General features: G+C 39.5%; 2 non-coding genes and 1 pseudogene across 2 annotated transcripts; 2 read left to right on the top strand and 1 right to left on the bottom strand.

The window, feature by feature from the left end:
- The window catches only part of LOC116141981, a 43,394-nt pseudogene extending 22,470 nt beyond the window's left edge, over positions 1 to 20,924 (bottom strand).
- On the top strand, positions 4,971 to 5,077 carry LOC116141992. Its single transcript, XR_004129928.1, has one exon. It is a non-coding gene; the product is annotated as a small nucleolar RNA R71 (small nucleolar RNA).
- Positions 20,925 to 22,322: 1,398 nt separating the features above from the next.
- LOC116141989 lies at positions 22,323 to 22,430 on the top strand. The gene has a single exon (XR_004129925.1). It is a non-coding gene; the product is annotated as a small nucleolar RNA R71 (small nucleolar RNA).
- Positions 22,431 to 23,031: the final 601 nt, after the last annotated feature.

The following is a 23,031-nucleotide window of genomic DNA, read 5'->3' as shown; positions in this document are numbered from 1 at the left end:
AAAACTAGAAGAATTCCATTTTTTTTTTCCTAGATTCAATAATTCACCTGAAACACCAAAAACACACAAATTAGATTTCATCTAAAAATCATAAGAAAACTAACAACTTCAAAATAGTAATTAAACAACAACAAATGGAAACACTTGGGTTGCCTCCCAATGAGCGCTTGTTTATAGTCAGAAAGCTCGACTTTCTCCAATTCTCATGTCGGAATGTCAAGCCGGAGGGGAATTGACTTGCAACTCATCACTTCATCGATGTATGGCTTCAACATCTGGCCATTGACCTTAAATGTGCCTTTTTCTTCATGTGACACCTCCATCGCTCCGAATGGGTAAACTCTTGTAACTATGAAGGGTCCGGACCATCCAGACCTAAGTTTTCCAGGGAAAAGCCTAAGTCTAGAATTAAACAACAACACTTTCTGACCCACTTCAAAGTTCTTCTTCCTGCTATGCTTGTCATGCCACTTCTTGGTCTTTTCCTTGTACATCCTAGCATTCTCATAAGCTTCGTGATGGAACTCATCGAGTTCATTCAAAGTCAGCATCCTTTCTTCCCCAGCAGCTCGTAAATCCATGTTGAGCTGTTTCACTGCCCAATAGGCCTTATGCTCGAGTTCTACCAGCAAATGACATGCCTTCCCATAGACCATCCTAAATGGAGACATACCAATCGGAGTCTTAAATGCAGTGTGGTAGGCCCATAATGCATCATCCAACTTCCGTGACCAATCCTTCCTCAATGCATTGACTGTCTTCTCTAAGATTCCCATTAGTTCTCTATTTGACAATTCCACTTGTCTGCTAGTCTGTAAATGGTAAGGTGTCACAACTCTATGTTTCACCCCATATTTCCCCAACAGTGCATCCAATTGCCTGTTGCAAAAATGCAATCCTCCATCACTAATGATTGCCCGTGGTACTCTAAACCTTGAGAAAATGTTCTTTCTCACAAAATTAACCACCACCCGAACATCATTGGATGGCAATGCAACTGCTTCCACCCATTTTGATACGTAGTCCACCGCTACCAAAATGTACATATTCCCATAAGAATTTGAGAAAGGACCCATGAAGTCAATTCCCCATACATCGAACAGCTCAACAACTAGGATATTGTTCAGTGGCATCTCATCTCACTTTGAAATATTCCCACTTCGTTGGCATTGGTCGCATTCCTGAACCATCCGGAAAGAATCCTTGAAAAGGGTTGGCCAGTAAAACCCAGATTGAAGAACCTTGGCTGTTGTCCTAGCTCCTCTAAAATGGCCACCTACTTCCCTCTCATGACAGTGTCTTAGAATACTCTCCATTTCCTCTTCTGGAACGCACCTACGTATCATCTTATCAGCACATTGTTTATAAAGAAATGGCTCTTCCCAGAAGTAGTATTTCAAATCTGAGAAAAACTTCCTCTTTTGTTAGAAGGTCATGCCGATGGGGAGCACTCTTGCTGACAAGTAGTTTGCAAAATCTGCATACCACGGTGCTTCCTCCACTCTCATCAATTTCTCATCAGGGAAAGTTTCTCTGATTTGGGTTTCTTCTTCATTTCCCTGAATTGGTCGTTCAATCCTTGACAGATGGTCCGCCACCACATTTTTCATCCCTTTCCTATCTCGTATCTCCAACTCAAACTCTTGTAGCAATAGGATCCATCTTAGGGTTTAGGGTGTAGACTATCACCTTGGCACCTAGCAAATATGAACAAAATTTATCAAAAGCAAAAACTACAGCCAACAATTCTTTTTCAATGGTGGTGTAATTCAATTGTGCATTAGTGAGTGTTTTGCTCGCATACTGAATTACATGCAACACTTTGTTTTTCCTCTGTCCTAACACTACCTCTAGTGTAAAATCACTAGCATCACACATCAATTCAAATGGTAGTCCCCAATCGGGAACTGCAATAATAGGTGCAGACACTAATAATTTTTTTAGAGTTTGAAAGGCATGCATGCATTCATCATTAAAATCAAAAGCAACATCTTTAATCAATAAATTTCAAAGGGGTTTAGAGATCTTAGAAAAATCCTTAATGAACCATCTATAAAACCCCGCATGCCCCAAGAAACTTCGAACTGCTTTAACATTGGAGGGTGGTGGCAGCTTCTCAATCACGTCCGTCTTTGCTCGATCCATTTCTATTCCATCCTTTGAAATTCTATGACCAAGCACTATTCCTTTCTGGACCATGAAGTGGCACTTCTCCCAATTGAGCACCAAGTTCGTCTCCTGACATCGCTGCAAAACAAAAGAGAGATTAGATAAGCAATTATCAAAGGACGAACCAAAAACAGAGAAGTCATCCATGAAGACTTCTATAAACCGCTCCATCATATCTCCAAAGATCGACATCATACATCTCTGAAATGTGGCTGGTGCATTACACAACCCAAAGGGCATCCTTCGGTAAGCAAAAGTGCCATAGGGACAAGTGAAGGTCATCTTCTCTTGATCTTTAGGAGTGATAGCAATCTGATTATATCCTAAATAACCATCCAAGAAACAGTAATAAGCATGCTCTGCTAATCTCTCCAACATCTGATCAATGAAAGGAAGTGGAAAATGATCCTTCCTTGTCGCTTCATTTAATTTCCGTTAGTCAATGCACACTCTCTAGCTTGTGACCGTCCTAGTTGGTATCAATTCATTGCTCTCATTCTTTACCACTGTGATACCTCCCTTTTTCAGAACCACTTGCACCGGACTCACCCATGGACTATAAAAAATGGGTAAATTATTCCCGCATCTAGAAGTTTCACCACCTCATTTCTCACCACTTCCTTCATCGAAGGATTCAATCTTCGTTGTGGTTGAACTCTAGGCTTGATATCATCCTCCATGAGTATTTTATGCATGCAAAAAGATGGAGAGATGCCCCTAATATCCAAAATAGTCCATCCAATTGCCGATCTGTGTTCCTTTAACACCCGAATTAACCGCTCTTCTTCCATTTTGCTCAACCTTGAACTGATTATTACTAAGAAGGTTTCTGATTCCCTAAGATACACATATTTGAGTGGGAAGGTAAAGGTTTTAGCTCAAGCTTTGGAGGTTCTTCCTTTCTTTCCTTTTCCTTCTCCTTTTCAAAATCAAATTCCTCAAATTTTAGATCTTGGCTCTTATCAATCGATTGAAGTGCTTCCAACAATCTAGCATATTCGTTCCTTGCCGACTCATCTATCTCTATTGTTCTTGATTGGGCAATACACGCTTCTAAAGGTAGTTGTGGGGTGTTCTCTTCAATGATCTCCGCTACTTGTTTATCCACCACATCAACACTAAAGCACGAATCCGACTCGGATGGAAACTTCATAGCTTCAAACACATTGAACGTTACTGTTTCATCTTGAACTCTTAACAATAACTTTCCTTCTTGCACATCAATGAGTGCTCTTCCCTGTGGCCAAAAATGGTCGGCCCAAAATAAGAGGCATTTCCTTATCCTCCTCCATGTCCAATACAACAAAATCTACCGGAAAGATAATCTTTTCCACCTTCACCAACACATCTTCGACTATACCCCTTGGATGTTTGATAGATCTATCTGCAAGTTGCAACGACATGGTCGTTGGCTTAACTTCACCAATTCCCAATCTCCTGAAAACAAAAAAAGGCATTAAATTGATGCTAGCACCTAAATCACATAAAACTCGATCAAAGGTAATGTCTCCTATAATGTAAGGAATAGTAAAACTCCTTGGATCTTTGAGTTTCGGGGGTAGCTTCTTCTGGAGAATGGCGCTGCACTCCTCCATGAGCATCACTGTTTTCTCATCCTCTAACTTCCTTTTGTTGGATAAAATCTCCTTGAGAAATTTCGCGTAGCTCAACATCTGTTACAATGCATCTGCAAAAGGAATGTTAATATGCAATTTTCTAAATATTTCAATGAATTTGGAAAACTACTTATCCTGATTCTTTTTCTCTAGTCTCTAAAGAAACAGCACAGGAGGAGTGTGATGTGCCAATTCCAGTGGTATCTCGGGAAATAGCAATTTCTCTTTTCATTGTCTTTGCCTCACTTCCCGTTTTTGTTCTTCTTCCCTAGAACTAGATGGTTTCTCTTCAGCAACTATCTCTTCATCAACCTCCTCATCAAAGTCTTTCTTTTTCTCACCCTTTGATGGATTTCTTCTTCTCTTGATTTTTCCACCTCTTCCAACACTGTCCCACTTCTCAAGGTTATCGTATTCGCTTGCTCACGTGGGTTAGTCACTGTATTGCTTGGTAGTGAGCCCTATGGTCTCTCATTTAACTTATTAGCCAATTGACCCACTTGTACCTCAAAGTTCCGAATGGACACCCCTTGATTTCTGAAATTCGTTCTCGTCTCATTCATAAAACCTGTGGTCTCTTGGATAAACTTTCCAAACATGTCCTCCAATTTTGTCACTCTTTGCTCTCCTGATTGATTGTTCACCCCTGTTTGGTTGTTTGGCAATGCTTTTTGGTTCCATTGATTGTTCTGCTGATTCTGTTGATTCTGATTGCCCCAAGACAGGTTAGGATGATTCCTCCAACCAGGATTATATGTGTTGGAGTACAGATTGTTCGGTTGCCTTTGATTTTCTACCAAGTAGTTAACCTGCTCCGATGATGATGCTGAAGCAAAAGTGTTCCCTACTTGACATTTCCTGCTCACGTGATTACCTGCAAAAAATTCACAAGTTAGTTGAGGTGCTTGAATGGAATTTACCTACATACTTCCCAACTATTTCTAAAGTGTTGTCAGTTGGGCTAAAATGGTTGTATATGCATCAACTTCATGAAGACCCATAGATTTCTTCAGTTGCGCCCTTTCATTAGGTCTTTGATAATTGTTGCTTGCCAGAACTTCAAGCAACCCATGAGCTTCTTCCGGAGTCTTATTTTGCAGTGCTCCTCCTGATGCTGCATCCACCATAGTTTGCACATTCACCATCAATTCGTTATAAAATGTTTGAACTTGCATCCAAACTGGCAACCCATGATGTGGACACCTTCTCAGTAATTCTTTGTATCTCTCCCAAGCCTCATACAATGATTCCGACTCTTCCTGTAGAAATGATGTGATATCATTTCTTAGCTTTGCCAACTTTGTTGGAGGAAAGAATTTGGTCAGGAACTTTTGTGCTAAATCGTTCTATGTTGTAATCGTTCCTGTTGGTAATGCCATTAACCATCCCTTAGCCTTATCCTTCAATGAAAACAGAAACAGTCTCAATCTAATGGCGTCATCTGACACTCCGTTTGACTTGAAAGTATCACAAATCTCCAAAAAATTGGCAATGTGTAGATTTGGGTCTTCTTTCAAATCTCCCCTAAACTGTACCGACTACTGGATCATCTAGATGATTGCCAGCTTTATCTCAAAGTTGTTGGCTTGTACTGCTGGTCTAGTAATAGTCGACCCACTACCATCAACTGAGGGAACTGAAAACTCCCTTAGTGTTCTATTTTCTACCATCTCAACAACTATAACCTTTGGTTCCACTATAGCCTCTCTTTCTCTTCTTTCTTTGTTAAGTCTGCTAGTGGTTCTTTCAATCTCAGGATCAACAGGAACCACTGGCTGACGTCTTAGTCTTCGTATAAACTACACAGAAAAATAGAAAGAGTGAGATCACAAACCAACCTAAAAGAATACAAAAATTAAACAAACAACAATTAAGCGAAAAGAAAGCTCCAATCTAGCTAACACAAGAAAAATTTAATGTTAACACAAAACTCAATCCCTGGCAACGGCACCAAAAACTAGATGCGTTGTAACTACAACATGCAATGTATAGCAAGTGCACTAGTCGCATAAAGTAATAAAGTGATGAGTGAGTATCGTTCCCACGAGGATTGGTTGCTAAGCAGTAAGTTTTCTATTGTTTTCAAGTTGGAGCAATCGAAATCGTTTGGATTAATGGGAGAAAATTAAACTAAAACTAAACAAAATTTGCTAAGTATTCAAAACTAAATTGTGAAAGCAAGATTAAAAACAAGGGTAAAATCAATTCAAACAAACGGGTAGGGTTTTGACTTCATTTGGACTCTATAGATTAAACCTACGGATTATGTTGTTTCCATATTCGCATGCATTGATTGTAAATCGAATTCTCTAAGTTGTGAAACATACCTTCTCAGACTATGTTTTCCTACTTTTCCCTATTACACTTCCGCACCCAACAATTTGAAGATTAATAGTTCTAAGCTCATTAAGCACATGGAATCCTAGATTGATTTCATTGATTCTCAAATCTATCTCTAGCATTCAGTACTACAATGGTGATTATCTAAGAAGCTTAACATGACTCATTTCTCAATCTCGTCATGTTCATCAAATAAAAGCAATAAAATCAGAACAACCACACAATCCATGCAATAGCATATGAAAATAACAAAAATCAATTACTCAATCCATGGAAATCTGAATTACATCAAAACCCTAACCCAAAATGGGTTAGTTCATAGCTAAATCGACACAAGAAGCAAGAAAATTGAATAACCCTTCAATCAACATATTGAAATGAGAGAAAAAACAAGAGATCTCCCCTAGTTGAAGAATCCACAAGATTCAGCCCCAAATCTTCTCACTTTTCAACCCAAAATTCGTCAAATCTAAAACTAAGGAAAATAAGAATAAGTTGCTCTAGACTAAAAACGACCAACCCTCTCAAAATGGCAAAGTTTTGCTTTTATAGTTCGCCCAAAAACCTAAGACTTTACCTAATATGAAACTGTGCGTTTTAGAGAAAACTGGAATTCGCAAACTTCGTTGCGGCAAATTAGGAATCTCACTGCGACGACGAAGTAATAATTGACTCTTGTGCGTAAATCCTTTCACTGCGGCGAAGAACAAACTTCACCGCGATGAATCTTCATGAAGAATTTTGAAATTACAAAATTACCCTCCGCTTTCTTCTTTCCTTGAATCTTCGATCTTCGATACTCTCCCATGGGAACAAGCTTCATAGTGCTTCACTCTACTTCAGAACTCTCCCAACTTCTAAGATCCGCTTACTTCTGAGTCCAGAAACTCCAATTCGCTCATTATTTGCTCAAAATGTCCATTTTGGCTTGAAACACAAAATGTAAAGAATTAAGTAGTAATTCAGGCATAAATGAACAAAGAAGTATCTAAAATCCGGCCTAAAAGCCTAAATAAAATAGTATAATCCTCAAATTATCACTCTACCAGTGGTGGTTCAGAGGACGAGCCGAATCGGCCGGTAACAGGATACTTAATATAGATTATCCGCCTTTACTAAAGGAGAATGATGTGCTTAGAATCAGGACACTGTATCATATTCCTAAGTCGGTCGAAATAAGGTACCTTAGTCATACGAGAGGGTCAATTGGGAAGCAAAATGCTAGGTTAGTGTTTATGAGAAGTGGTTCCATGACGAGCCGAGACTTCCAATACCCCATCTTGACTGGGAAGTGTTGAACCACTTTATGATTGCGCCAACCCAAATTATGTCAAACGGGTGGACGCTGCTGGTGGCTTTGGAAGTTCTTTGTGTGTAGAACCAAGTCATGTTTGGGTTGCATGAGTTGTTGCACTCGTATTTTTTGAAGGAGTGGGAGAAGGATAAGGGTAGATACACGGTGACTCTCAAGCACGATCGAATCCACCTTGTAACCAACCTACGATCCAGTGATAAAAACTTGAAGGAGCGCTTCTTCTTAAGGGGATAAAAACTGGAAGGAGTGCTTCTTCTTAAGGGGCGAAGCAGTCATTGGAGAGAGAAGCCAAGGCGAGATCCCCTATACTTGGCGAGCAACCGGTGAGAAACTTATTCTTTACTAGTACTTTGATTACTAAAGTCTTATTCTGTTTTTCCTTTGCAGATCCTGATGCCAACTAAGCTGGTCATAGTGGATACAACTTAGAAGTGCCGACTAGAGAGGTTCTTACCATACGAATGAGCAAAGAGACTGGCAAGTGGTGTTGCAGCCAATTTGAGGGCAAGTCACCTGTGGGCTAGTATTGGGGCGATTTAGCGAGGTATCCCCTTTCCTTTATTGAAGCAGACGTGGCACATGCTGCTCACTTGCTACTACAATCATATTTTGTTTGATAAGTCACAACTGAACCCGCTAACTATTGAGGAATTTACGATTTCAAGACTTATGAAGAAGCTAACTATCTCGAGTACAAGTGAGTCCATCGCGAGGCGTCGCGAGAAGAGGAAGAGGGACTCTTTATCTAGGGAAGAGAAGAGGGTGAAGGATGTGGTTTTGACTCCTCCCAGCCGACCGGTTGTGATTGAGGCCAGGTCGTCTAAGATGGTAGTCTTGGACAAGGAGAGTGAGATGTTGACCTTCAGTGTCCCCGCTTCAGCATCAACATATTCTGATATAGCTTCGATAAGTAAGTTGGCTAACTCATTCATGTTTCCTGGGGACGAGAGTCGGTTGAATCAGATAGGGGTGGCCGCAACTACTAATTAGGGGGTTTCTTGTGCCTTCCAGGTATGAACCGGGCTTTTTATTTGATTATGTTTGCTATGTGACTTAACACTGATTAAGTGATTTTGTGTAGGCTTTCATAAGCAGTTTGCATCTTAGGAAGTCCGCTATGGTGCAGGAGAAGAAGATACAAGAAATCTCCAAGTCGAACACCAACCTGTGAATGAGAGAGGCGATGGTCCAAAAGGCCGAGAGGGAGAGCCAACAGCGAGTAAAGGAATTCGAAGCTAAGTTGGAGCGACTGAAAAACGAGTTGGCCAAGAAGGATGTAAAGATTGACTCGCTAAAGGGTCAATGCCTCACCCTTGTCGATGAAGCAATCATCAGGGCCAGAGGAGAGTTGATGTTGGATTACAAATCCAAAAACAGTACCCATTGGAATCCGGATGAGGACATCCAACTCTGGCCCGAGATGGAGGAGGAGGAGGAGGCGGCTGGGCAAGGCGATCATACGGAATAGCAGGTCGAGGACTAGATCCTTGATTTTGCTAGTCAGTTAGGGCAGACGACTACCGAGTCCAAGGATGGAGCTTATGGCAATGACCAAGCTAGAGGAGCGACTTCCAGGGGAGATGACACTCAGACCGAGTTAGTGATGGATGAGATGACTCGTACTGATGACATGGGGCGTGATGCTCCTTAGACTTGTATTTGTTTTTTCTTTTTTGTATTTGGAGGCCTGAGTTGGAAAGTGTTCAATTGGAACATGAAAACGTGACTGAATTGGTCCTAGTTACTCTACTTGGCCATTTGAGGCTTTATGTGATTCAACATGTGTTTCCATTTTGTTTCCTTCATTGTGGGCGACTAAGTTGATTGATAGTTGATGTTTGAGGGTTTGACCCTCTTTTCTTTATATTGCTTTGTAGATGTAATTTGTTTGGATAAGTCATTGCAGCTGAGTAGGTGTAGGTTGACCGAGTGTATGCCTTGCTGAGTCGATCTGAGCCGACTAATTGTGTTTTTATAGAGTAAAAGCCAAATAGCTGAGTTGACAATGTCATTTGAAGGTGATCATAGAAGCCTTAGAATGTTGTGGTCTGGTGATCAAGTTAGTTTGACTCATTTGAAGGTGAAAGCATATGTGCCGAGTCGATATGAGCCGACTGAAGGTGAAAGTAACTTCTTGTTGAATATTTCTTTAATTGAACCAGGTCATGAGGCCGACTAAAGGTGAATTGAGTGGCCATGTGGCCAAGTCGATGTAAACAGAAAGTGAATGCAATCTTTTTGCTGAATAGTACTTTTATTGAATCCAGGCCATGAGGCCGACTGAAGGTGAAGGAAGAGGACAAGCCCACTCATCCTTTTTGAACAAAAACAAAAATGAAACTGAGACAAATCTTACTAGAAGTAGTAGCGTTTGAGGTGGATTGCATTCCAACTATTACTGATGTCCTTGGCTTCAGGGGATTGGAGTTTGTAAGCACCATTTCCTACCTCTTTTGTGATCTTGTAAAGCCCCTCCCTAGTAGGGCCAAGTTTATAAGAGTTGATCTCCTTGGTGTTTTGAAAGACTTTGCGGAAGACCCAGTCACCTTCTTTGAAAGTTCTCATTCTAACATTATGATTATAGTGTCGAGAGGCCTACTGTTGGTAGATGGCATTACATATGTTGGCTTGCTCATGGAGATCATCGACTGTGTCCAGGTTGCGGCAAAGGTTTTGGTTGTTGGCTTCATCTAACCATTGAAGTCTTATGGAATGGATTGATACTTCGGCTGGGATGACTACCTCAGATCCGTATGTAAGGGAGAAAGGAGTTTGGCCAATGGATGAGCGGGTTGTTGTTCGATAAGACCAAAGGACCCCTGATAGTTCATCTGCCCATGTGCTCTTGCGCCCTTAGCTTGCTGTAGACGCTTCTTTAAAGTCTACATGATCGTTTTGTTGGATAATTCAACCTGACCATTCGACTTAGGGTTGCGAGGGGTAAAGAAGCTGAGCTTGATTCCCCACATGTCACAGAAGTCTCTGAAACCTGAGCTAATAAACTAAGACCCATTGCCGATGACTATTTCCTTCGGTATTCCAAATCGATAGATAACATGTTTCCAAATGAAGGCTTTTACCTCTCTGTCTCTGACTTAGGTGAGTGCCTCGGCTTCAATCCACTTAGTAAAATAGTCGATGACTGCCAACATGTAGACTCACTACCCGAGTGCGATTGGGAGTTTTTCAACTATGTTCATCCCCCACTTCATGAATGGCCAAGGTGTGAGGATGGAATTGAGTCGTTCCAGCGGGAGGTGTGAGACATAGGCAAACCTTTAACGACTATCACATTTCTTTACATAGGATGTTGAGTCAAAGCATATTGTGGGCCAATAGTATCCAACGGTGATCACCCGGTGGCCAAGGCTATGTCCCCTACATAGTTCCCACATTCGCCTTCATAAAGTTCGACGAGAAACATACGTGGCTTCCTTTGGAGTTATACATTTGAGGTAGGGGTCGGAGAATGACTTCTTCAAGAGTTGGCCTTCGTAGATGGTGAATCTTGCAGCTTTGGCCCTTAGACAACGTGTTTCATTCTTGTCGGCTAAGAGCTCATCTTGTTCCCAGTACCTGATTATGGGGGTCATCCATGAATCGTCTAGTTCAACATCCATTACTTATATAGGTTCTTGAGGATTGGGCGACTCGTTGGTTGCGGATTCTTTCTGGTCGGCTAGCCATTGGAGGAACAAGAGTGGGATGGATAACTCGAAGGAGCCTTGAAGGGCTAAGCCAATGTTGGCAAGTGCATCGGCATGAGTGTTTTTTGTTCTTGGAACTTGGGTGATTGAGAATTCTTTGAAGGCTTACTGGAGTTCTTTGACCAGGTTTAGGTAAGTTGTCATTTTTTAGTCTCAAGCCTAGTAAATACCTTGTAGTTGGTTGACTACAAGTTGAGAATCAAATTTCACCTCTAACATTTTTACTCCAATCTCCTTGGCCAAGGATAGACTAGCAATCAAGGCTTCAAATTCAGCTTCGTTGTTTGTGCACTTGAACCCACACCTAATGGCCCGCTTGATAATATCCCCTTTTAGTGTGATCAGTACGATAGCCAATCCACTTCCATTCACATTGCTTGAGCTATCCACCGAGAGAGTCCACTTCGAAGATGTCCCGCTAGTCATGCAGAGTAGCTCTCTCTCCGCCTAAATGGAAGTGTTAGGAGTGAAGTCTATGATGAAGTCTGCTAACACTTGAGACTTGATGACGGTGCGTGGTTGGAAGGATACATCGAACTCACTAAGCTCCACTGTCCATTGCGTGAGTCGTCCATATAATTCTGGCTTATGCAGTATCTTTTTGAGCAGGAAGGAGGTGAGGATGACTATGGAATGGCACTGGAAATAAGGCCTGAGCTTCCTGGATGCATAAATGAGAGCGAGTGTCAATTTCTCCAACTGGCTGTACCAAGTCTCAATGTCAAAGAGTGATTTACTTACATAATATACTGGTAGCTACTTCGTATTATCTTCTCGGACTAACATTACTAAGATGGTCATCTCCGAGACTACCAAATAGGTGTAAAGCTTTTCTCCATTTAAAGGCTTGAAGATAAGTGGGGAGATGTCAAATGCCTCTTCAGTTGCTGTAGGGCTTCTTTGCAGGTTGGGGTTCACTCAAACTTCTTGGATTTCCTGAGTGCGACGAATAAGAGGTGGCACTTGTTAATAGATTGAGAGATGAAATGGCTCAGGGCAACCACTCGACGCTGGACATCTTTGATGCAAGTCGATGATGGTATATTCAGGACCACCCAGATCTGATCAGGATTGACTTCTATCCCGTATTGAGTCACCATTTATCCCAAGAATTTATCGGATTAGACCTCGACCGAACACTTGGCCGGGTTAAGTTTCTTGTTGTATTTTCTGAGGACAACAAAAGCTTGGCTGAGGTGATCGAGGTACTGCTCGGCTATGAGAGATTTGACGAGGATGTCATCAATATACACTTCCATGGTATTTCCTAGGTGTTCAACAAACATTTTGTTGACCAGCCACTTGTAAGTGGCTCCGGCATTCTTAAGACCAAAGGCCATCACTTTGTAACAATAGGTTCCCTTCTCTACGACGAAGGCTGATGCAAATATGCCCACCAATACAAGCCAAGTCAAGTCCAAGGAGAAATTAACCCAAACTTGTGATGTAGGTTCGGCCCAAGCCAAGGGAACAACCCGCATTGCGTCCCACATTGATAAAAACCTACAAAAAGAGTTAAACCATTCGACCCAACTCAAATTGACCACTCAAGGTGGGCCTGCGTGGTCCAAGGCAAGCCTAGTCCAATTCCTAAACCCTAATCCAACCTTTGGGTATAATATTCTATCATGGGAACCAATGAGTCAAAATAAGGGGAAAATTCAAACTTGGGAGAAAGTTCAAGTACATGGGGTCAAGAATTCAAGGAGACAACCTATGACAAAGGCAACTCAAGACTTTCCCTTTCGAGAAAGGACAATCCATGACAAGCGTTGGCTCCTTGTCCCCCTTCCTCATTTGGAAAGTCAAAGATTTTCTCAAATCAACTTTTGTTTTGTTTAAGGAAGACTTAGACTAGCATTTAAAGCACCCATGTGCTCTTGTAAACATGTGAATGATTCTCTTTTCTTGGGACGTCACATGTAGCCTTTATTTTATTATTTTATGTCTTTTAGTTTTTATTGTGAGCACAATTTGTAAGGCTATTTAAAGCCAACTTTGCATTGTAATGGGAGCTTTTGATGAATGAAAATTGAACTCTTGACGAGTCTTCCCATATCCTTTATCCAAGCTTTGGCCGAACTTAGTGGTGGAATATCCAAACCGGTGGCTTTGCCTTTACATTTGGATCTCTTAGCGGGTGGCTTTGCCTTTAAGCCTTGAGGTTGGCTATTTGCTTTCTTTGTTAATTTATTGTTGTTATGAATTATTGAGGCTCGAATGAACTTGTTCTTGCTTGTTTTGTGTTGATTTTTTGCTGGAGTTTGGACTTGAAGTTTGATAATGATTGTTGTGTAGAACCGTGGGTGGAGATGTTTTTGTGTTGGTTGATTTGAACTAGCTTGACTCACTCACACTTAATACAATCAAATCAAAGGTTGTTATCTCTTGGTCTCCTAGATGCATCAGAATCTGGTTGTAGCCCAAGAGGGCATTCATAAAGCTCAAGCGCTCATGTCCTGTTGTCGCATCGACCATCATGTCTGATGCATGCAATGCAACACCTAATTTTACCTCACTAAATTCTAGTGCAAAGTCGTGTAGTAGCAAAGAGCAAGTAAGGGTCTTTCCCGCAGAGGATTTTTGAACTTAATTAATTATGTACTTCTAATGGAGTTTGTCACGAATTATAAAATCTCAACAAAAGCTAAAAAGAACTCAAAGCAAACAAAGTAAATCAAGCAATTAATGACGATAGAGAAATCAATGAGATAAATGAGATCGAAGGTTTATTCGCCACCACTAGACACGGATTGCATATAATAAAAGCATTCTTTAACTTTCTACCCTGTTGATCACATCAGCTCAGAAAATACCAAACATTGATGAGTCTCATCTCTCCTTATTGAGTCGTTGGACTAGACATGGTCATAACCCAATTCCCTATTTATTAAATAACCTAGGATACGATCTCTAGATTCAAAGTAATAAAAGCATTAAGTTGCAAGAGACCTACTGAATCAAGGCTAAACTCATATGGTCAGTTTAGTTATCTTGAGTGATTACCCCCCATGTATGCAGGCATACGCTTTACCACTAGTTATTTTGGTTAATAAAGAGATTCCGTACTAAACAACCTAAATTGGCATTAATAGATTAATCCTAATGATTTAATTGGCCACTTAAACAATTAGAAAAATCTAGTTAGACCCTATTTTCAGAGAAATAATCACATAACCAAGAAGGATCAAAAGATAAAAAGATGCAGACTTTATTAATCACAAGACATGTCTAGGGTATCACAAAAGAATTAGTTCTTCATGAATAAATATGAGAATATCATTGTATTATTCATAACAAATAATAATAACAAAGAAGAAGAAAAACTTAGTGAAACTTGGTTGGATTAATGAAGTTGATGATGATCTCCTCCAATTCTTCTTTTCCAAGCCTTCTTTAATCTCCCTTTTTCTTCAGTTCTTGAATAATCTTTGTTCTCTCTTTTTCTTTCTCTAAAATAATTCCCCTCAAATAATGCTAAAAGACTTCTATTTATATTCCACAAGGGTTAGGGTTTTGTTTTCCTTAATTCTAGTCAGTTTAGGACTCTTAAAACCTTATTTTCCTAGTCAAAAATGGAGAAAAAGTTCCCAGCTGTTGTGACTGTGCCGCGGCACTGTGCTGCAGCACAGTAGCTACTGGAAAAAGTGTGTCGCGGCATAGTAGCTACTAGTCTTCTTCCCGCATCATTCCACTATTCTTCAAAGATGGTGATTTTTGAACTTGATAACGATGAAATTTGGAAAAGTGATAAACATATGAAATGTAGCCCTTTGAATCAGCTTTCCAACAGTTTAAGAATAGTCTTAATCCAAGTTCTACAGCCCAAGATATTATCAAAATATCGAGGTATGCTCAAGCTGGAATGTAATCTAGAATCTTCTCTTTACTTCAATTTCCATAACTTCTTCAATTCAACTCCGATTCTAGATCCGTTTGTTTCCAGTCGTCATAAATTATCTCGCCAACATTATCTCTCATCCGAATATAATTTTTGAGCCTTATTTCCTGAAAACACAACAAAAATACCCGTGATCCCGAAAAGTGCGTTTATGAAACAATTAAGTTAATTCATGCGAATTAATCCTAATTTCCCACAAATGATACCTATAAACCACTAAGTATAAGTGTATTTTCAAGCACTTATCACAACCCCCAACCAACTTCTTGCTAGTCCCTAGCAAGCTAAGCGATAAAAATATGTCTTCTAGCTTGAAAATTAAAATAAAATAAACATAAATCTAATCTACCCCAAATCACTTCCGTAGATTGTCACGGTTGCATTTAGCGTATGCAACAAGCCTTTAAACCCCTAGGTGGCCCTAGTTGGATGAGTTGTAGTCTCGTGAGGGTTTCCAGCGATGATAACCACAAACATCCATACTAAACCTAACCTAGACTCGAAAATTAAAAACAAACAAACAAAACATTAGTCTCTGGATATACATTCGTCTCAAAAATTGCATACAACACATAACATAAAGAATAGTTAAACATCACCCAAGCCCAAAGGTAACTCAAAAATCAATTTCATTTTCATTATCAACTCTCACACATCAATCATTCCACAAACCCGTTAATCTCAAAACCCGGATGATCACATGTACAAACTTCACAAACAAGAATTGATCTCAAAATTTTAAAAATATAATATAATGTATAGAATCAAATTCCATAGGCTCACTTTTCAAACTACTCTCCGCTAATGTAGAATGATCACACTATCTCGGATCAATAGGTCTATATTAACTTGTTACGTTAGGCTAGGTTATAAGGTTATGAAAGAATGGAAAAGATAAGCAAAAATAAGAGACTCAATCCTTTCTTTCAAACACTTTCATTCAAGCACCACCATTCTTCTTTACACCCCACTTTTTCCACCCTTATCAAAATAATTTAATTGCATCATTTATACTTTGCAATGTTTCTCAATAAATTTCGTTTTTCTTTCTTTCTTTCTTCTCTATTTTTCTTTTCTTCTTTTTTTTTTTCAATTTTTTTTTTTTTTTCATTCAGAAGAAAGAAAAGAAAGCTAAAAATGCTACCCCAACTCTTGATTAAAAAGCACTCCACAATCCCCAACCTATTCTTTTGAGCACATTTGGAATAAATTGACAATTTTCACAAACCTTCATCCTCACTTCTTAATTGCTCTCACCAATCTTGTACTTAGATTAAGTCTCTTAAAAATTAAAGGGTAGGAATGTGTTTTTGGCTCACAATAATGGTGGGTTAATGTAGGTTCATGAAAGAAAATCAAGGCTAAATGTATTTAATAATGGCTCAAAGGGGTAACTAGCGATAATTAAATAAAGGGTTGGCTTGAAAGGCTCAAATATCCAAAGATAGCCTAAATCATATCCTAAGTAATGTGCATTCCAGGATTTCGCCTCAAGTAGTTATTAAGTGAGTTCTAGAATTTGTTGAGATCGCAAAAATGTCTATGAAATTCATTCAAACGAACATCACTAAGCCTTAAGACTAACCAACCAAATCATACCACATAGCATGAGAGTCTCAAACTAGATGAAACTAATTATTCAAAATTACCCCTAAACCTAAGCAACATTTAACATCTTCTAAAACTCACATGGTATCACAATTATAATCATATCATTGACACATAAATTAATCCAAAAACTAAAAAAAAAAAAAAAATTAATCCTAAAAACATGCAAACACAAAAAAAAAAAAACTACAGCAACAACAATGCAAACACACAAATGTAAACACATACTTAGACATACCAAAGAATTAATATTTCTATGTCCCACCCCCACCTAAATTGGGCAATGTCCTCATTGCTCTATTAATCGGTATTAAAAAAATAAGTAGGAAAAACGAAAACTAACACACCAATGGGTTCCTCCCATGTAGCGCTTTGTTTAACGTCGTTAGCTTGACATTGTTCTTTGCTTAACCATCCATGTCCGTTGGTTCATGGAGAGGTACTTCACATTGTTCCATGAATAGCTCATAGTATGGCTTTAGACGATGGTCATTGACCTTGAAGTCTTCCCAGTCTTCATGCTCTTAATTTCCACTACACCATTGGGAAAAACACTTATAATCACAAAAGGACCAACCCAACGGGAACGTAACTTACTAGAAAAAGTTTAAGATGTGAATGGAATAGATAACTTTTATCCAGCTTCAAAATGCTTTCGCTGGATCATTCTATCATGGAAGGCCTTTGTTTTGTCCTTGTAAATGCGTGAACTTTCATAAGCTTCATTCTGTATCTCCTCAAGTTCATTCAATTGCAATTTTCGTTGTTCTCCCGCTGCATCTAGTTTCATATTGCATTGCTTAATTTCCCAATAGGCTCTATGCTCTAATTCAACGGGAAGGTGACATGGTTTACCATAAACCATTCTAAATGGGGACTTCTAATTGGTGTCTTATATGTTGTCCTATACGCCCACAATGCGTTGTCAAGTCGCAAGCTCCAATTCTTCCTATTTGGATTCACGGTTTTCTCTAAGATGGACTGATTTCCCGATTAGAGACTTCGGCTTGTCCACTCGTTGTGGGTGGTATGGCGTAAGAGATCTTATGGGTGACGTTGTATTTCTTCAAGGTAGCCCAAAATGTACGGTTGCAAAAATGAGTGCCCCCGTCACTAATTATGGCTCTAGGTGTTCCAAACCTTGCAAAAATGTTAGATTTTACAAAATCTACAACAACTTTAGAATCATTAGTCCGGGTGGCCTTTGCTTCTACCCATTTAGACACATAATCAACAGCAAGTAAGATATAAAAGTAACCATAAGAAGACGAAAAGGGTCCCATGAAATCAATACCCCATACATCAAAAATCTCAACAAATAAAATCAGATTTTGGGGCATTTGATTTCTTGGGCCTAAATTACCTAAGTGTTGACATCTATCACATGTTTTGCAAAAACAATATGCGTCTTTAAAGAGTGTAGGCCAATAGAATCCACTCTCAAGAACCTTGAGAGCTGTCCTCTTTGCTCCGAAGTGTCCTCCACATGCATAGGAATGGCAAAAAGTTAAAATTGAATTAAATTCACTATTGGAAACGCACCTTCTTATGATTTGGTCAGGGCTATATTTCCAAAGATATGGATCATCCTACACGTATTGCTTGGCAATCTTCTTCAGTTTGTCCTTGCTAGCACGCGGCATGTTGGGTGGGGTTCTCTTGGTTACTATGTAATTTACTATATCTGCATACCATGGTCCCGAGGATGTCATTGCAAGTAATTGTTCATCCGGAAAATCATCTTTCAATGGAAGAGCATCTTCTTGGTTTATCAACCTACTTAAATGGTCTGCTACAACATTCTCACTCCCTCTTTTGTCTTTGATTGTTAGGTTGAACTCTTGTAGCAATAGAATCCACCGTATAAGCCTTGGTTTAGCCTCCTTCTTCGTAAGCAAATATCGAAAAGCTGCATGGTCAGAAAAAATAGTAACTTTAGTGCCAATTAGATAGGAACGAAACTTTTCTAATGCAAAAATAACCGCCAAAAGTTCTTTCTCAGTTGTGGAGTAGTTAAGTTGAGCGTCATTCAATGTTCTTGAAGCGTAATAAATGGCATGTGGTAACTTTCCAACTCATTGTCCTAACACGGCTCCAATGGCATAATCGCTTGCGTCGCACATCAACTCGAATGGAAGACTCCAATCGGGTGGCTGAATAATTGGGGCTGTGGTTAGGAGTTCCTTTAGTTTCTCAAACGCCTTTATACACTCTTCATTGAACTCAAACGCTACTTCTTTTTGTAACAAACAGCATAAAGGCCTTGCGATCTTGGAGAAATCCTTGATAAATCTCCTATAAAATCCTGCATGTCTGATAATCCGAGGATTATACTAGTTTATTTAAGCTTTTAGGCCAGATTTTAGATACTTCTTAGTTTATTTATGCTTGAATTGCTACTTAATTCCTTACATTTCGTGTTTCAGGTTAAAATGGATATTTTGATCGAATAAAGACAGATTTGGAGTTTCTGGACTCAGAAGCAAGCGGAGGGTGATTCTGTAATTTTAGAATTCTTCTGGAAGCTTCGTTGCGGCGAAGGTTGTTCTTCGCCGTGGCGAAATGAGCCAATCACGCACCAGATTCAGCTCATTTGTCGCTGCGGCAAGATTCCTTCTTCGCCGCGGTGAAGTCTGCATTTTCCAATTTTTGTAAAACACACAGTTTTACTTTTTAGTGTTTTCTTAGGATTTTGGACGAGGTATAAAAGAAAAACTTAGTCTTTTTGTCAGGGTTCGTCTTCAAGTAGGGTTTTGAGCTATGTACATTTTCTGAGATTCATTTTTGAGTGATTTTGGATTAAACAAAGTGTGAAGATTCGAGGTGAAACCAGTGGATTCGTCAATTGGGGAGATTCTTTTCCTTTTCTCTTGTTTCCATGATGTTGAACTTGGAATTTTTTTCTTTTAATTGTATTATTGATTTAGACATGAACTAACCTAATTTGGGTTAGGGTTTTGATTGTAGTTCGGAATTTCATGGGTTAATTGATTGAATGATTTTNGTCGGTAGTCACTAAGAATGGGTTGGTGCTGTGTGAATTCCACCCGATAGTCATAAAGAGTGAGATGGTGCTGTGTGAACGCCATCCGGCCGTACCTCCAGTAAGATGACGCCATGAAGTTTAGTAAGAAACAACAGAAAGTGTGAGCAAAGAATTAAGAGTAATACATACGGGGATAGACAGATAGAGGGTTTTACTTACTGAGCATTATTTTGTGCTCACCCCGTTATTTTCCTTTGTGGATGCAGGATCTAGGTGATGATGCAGTTGGAGGGCGTCGGCAAGCGAGGAGCAATAGCTACACTGTTTTTCCTGTTTTGTCCTTTAAAATGGCATTTTTGTAAATGACGTTCTTTGTGTATAAAAGATGTATGACTTATAATGAAAAGAAAGTTTTTGGGCCCAATTTTCTATTGTTATTATGCATGCATTGTCTTAGTTTACAGTAGTTGTTACAAACATCTAACAGCTTGATTATTTCCTTCTTCACTACTTCCATCATTGGTGGATTCAACCATTTTTGCGTTTCTCTTGTAGGCTTTGATCCTTCCTCTAATAATATGCGGTGCATGCACATGGAAGGACTTATTCCTTTAATGTCAGCAATTGTCCAACCAATTGCCATTTTGTACTCTCTCAACACACAAACAAGTTTCTCTTCTTGCCCCTTTGAAAGTTTGGCCGCTACAATCACGGGTAATGTGTCTCCTTCTCTTAAGTATAAATACTTGAGATGACTTGGTAAAGGCTTAAGCTCCAAGGTAGGGGCCTACACAATGGAAGGTAAACGTTTCTCATTAGATATGGGAAGAGAAATATAGGAGATTTCATACCTTGGGTTTTTCTTTGGAAGCTCATCCAACATTGCTATAGTTTCATTTAGCTCTTCTCCCAACTCTACGTCTTCATTAAAACTTTGAGGTTCCTTAGTTGACAACCTATTCCATATTGCCACTTCCAATGGATCTTTACTCTTAAGCTTGAACATTTGCTGCGTTAAAGAGTCAAGTACATCAATGGAAAAGCAATCATTGTCATCATTAGGATACCTCATTGCGTCAAAGATGTTAAATTGAATGACTTCCCCATCAAACTCCATTATCAACGTCCCATTATGCACATCTATTTTCGTACGGGCTGTTTTCATGAATGGTCTCCTCAAAAGCAATGGTGTTGTTTTCACAATTGTTTCATCTTTCATGTCAAGCACATAGAAATCCATTGGAAAAACAAGCTCGTTTACTTGCACCAAAACATCTTCCATAACTCCCTTTGGATAGGCATTAGATCAATCAGCGAGTTGAATAACTACGTTGGTCTCTTTAAGAGTACCAAGATTCAAATCAAGATAAATTGAATAAGGCATGACATTAATAGAAGCACCTAAGTCTAACATTGCTTTCTCAAACCTTGTGTTGCCTATGACGCATGGTATGGTGAAACTGCCCGGATCTTTGCACTTTGTTGGAAGCTTCCTTTGCAAAACCGCTGAGACATCTTATCCCACGCTCACCACTCGTTTCCCTTAAGTTTTCTCTTGTTGGTGCATAGTTCTTTTAGAAATTTCGCATAACGCAGCACTTGCTTTATTGCATCCAACAAAGGAATGTTGACTTGTACTTTTCTAAAAGTGTCCAAAATTTCTTGTTCATGTTCCTCCTTCTTTGATGTGGAAAACCTGCTAGCAAAAGACAAAGGAGGTTCGTAGGTATTAATAGGAACTTTAGATTGTACCTTAGGTGGATGTTTTGCATTGGAAGAATCAGTTGGCGAATTTTTTGCACTTTTGGGCTGCTTTGTTCTACCATGAATCAACTCATCTCCAACTTCTTTCTCATCATGTGGCTTCTTGTGAGTCTTCTCAAGTTGTCTACCACTTCTCAAAGTAATGGCACTAGCATTCTCCCTAGGGTTAACCAAAGGTTAGGAAGGAAGTTTTCCGGACCCATGTGCCTCTAATCTTCCAAGAGTAGTAGCCAATTGACTAACTTGGCTTTCCAAATTCTTGATTGACATTTTTGTTTCTTGTTGGAACTTGAGATTCTCTTGCTGAAATTGAAGAGAGCTAGTTATTAATGAGTTTACCAAGTCCTCCAAAGACTTACCTTGAGGTTGGGAAACATTTTGGGGTCTTGCTTGGTACGGTTGTAGAGCTCGTGGGTAAAGGAAACCAGGTGGATTATTAGTGATAGCAACTTGTTGATTTCCTCCATAGCTAAGATTAGGGTGATCCCTCCATCCTAGATTATAGGTATTAGAAAATGGATCATACCTTTGCCTTTGTTGTCCTTGGTATCCTCCCATGGCATTTACTTGTTTTGCATTTGTCTCTTGAAAGGTAGGACACATATCGGTAGGATGTCGCACATTGGAGCAAATTCCACATGTCTTCACTTGTCCAATTGCAATTTGTTGCACAAGTGCAGTCAAATTATTCAATTGTTGCTCAAGATCATTGGATATCCCCACTTCATTTACCTTCCTTGGTGGTGGATCGGATTAAGTACCAAATTGTTGAGAGTTTGCCACCATGGTTACAATTAAGTTCCTTGCTTCTGTAGGAGTTTTATCAACTAACTCTCCTCCACTTGCTACATCTATCATACTCCTCTCCATTGGCATCAATCCCTCATAAAAATATTGGAGAAGTAATTGCTCACTTATTTGATGATGCGGACAGCTAGCACACAATTTCTTAAACCTTTCCCAATATTCATATAAGTTTTCCCCATTGTATTGCCGAATCCCACAAATTTCTTTCCTAATGAGTGTGGCTCAAGATGCTGGAAAATACTTCTTCAAGAACAACCTCTTCATCTCATTCCAAGTAGTTATGGTCCCGGATGGTAGGTAATAAAGCCATTCCTTAGCGCTATCTGCTAAAGAAAATGGGAACGCCCTTAACTTCGCTTGTTCCTCCATTGTTCCATTTGGTTTCATACTCGAGCACACCACATGGAACTCCTTAAGGTGCTTGTTTGGATCCTCTCCCGCTAAACCTCTAAAAATTTGGTAGAAGATTAATTAGCATGGATTTAAGCTCAAAAGCTCCCCCTACCGTATCATTGTATCGAGAGTTGATCTCTTTGAGAGTTAGATTAGCCATCTCCTCTTGATCAGAAAAATCAGAAGAATCACTTGGGAGTGGAAGATCTGTATGGATTGCTTGATCGAGAGTTGATCTATGCAAAGGTTGTTTTGAATGAGTAATAGGTGGAATTCGATCAGAATGCGGATTCGATCTCAAATTGTATCGCGAGCTCATTCACCAAAAACACCTACAACTCAAAAACAAAGAACAAATAAGATTGAAAAATAAACAAGAAGTAAACAAATAATTAAGTTAATAAAATCCTCGGCGACACGACGCC

This window comes from Pistacia vera, unplaced genomic scaffold (genome assembly GCF_008641045.1).
Source record: "Pistacia vera cultivar Batoury unplaced genomic scaffold, PisVer_v2 Contig402, whole genome shotgun sequence".
NCBI lineage: Eukaryota > Viridiplantae > Streptophyta > Magnoliopsida > Sapindales > Anacardiaceae > Pistacia > Pistacia vera.
The sequence above is the reverse complement of the archived record's forward strand: the minus strand, read 5'-3'. Positions and strand labels throughout refer to the sequence as shown.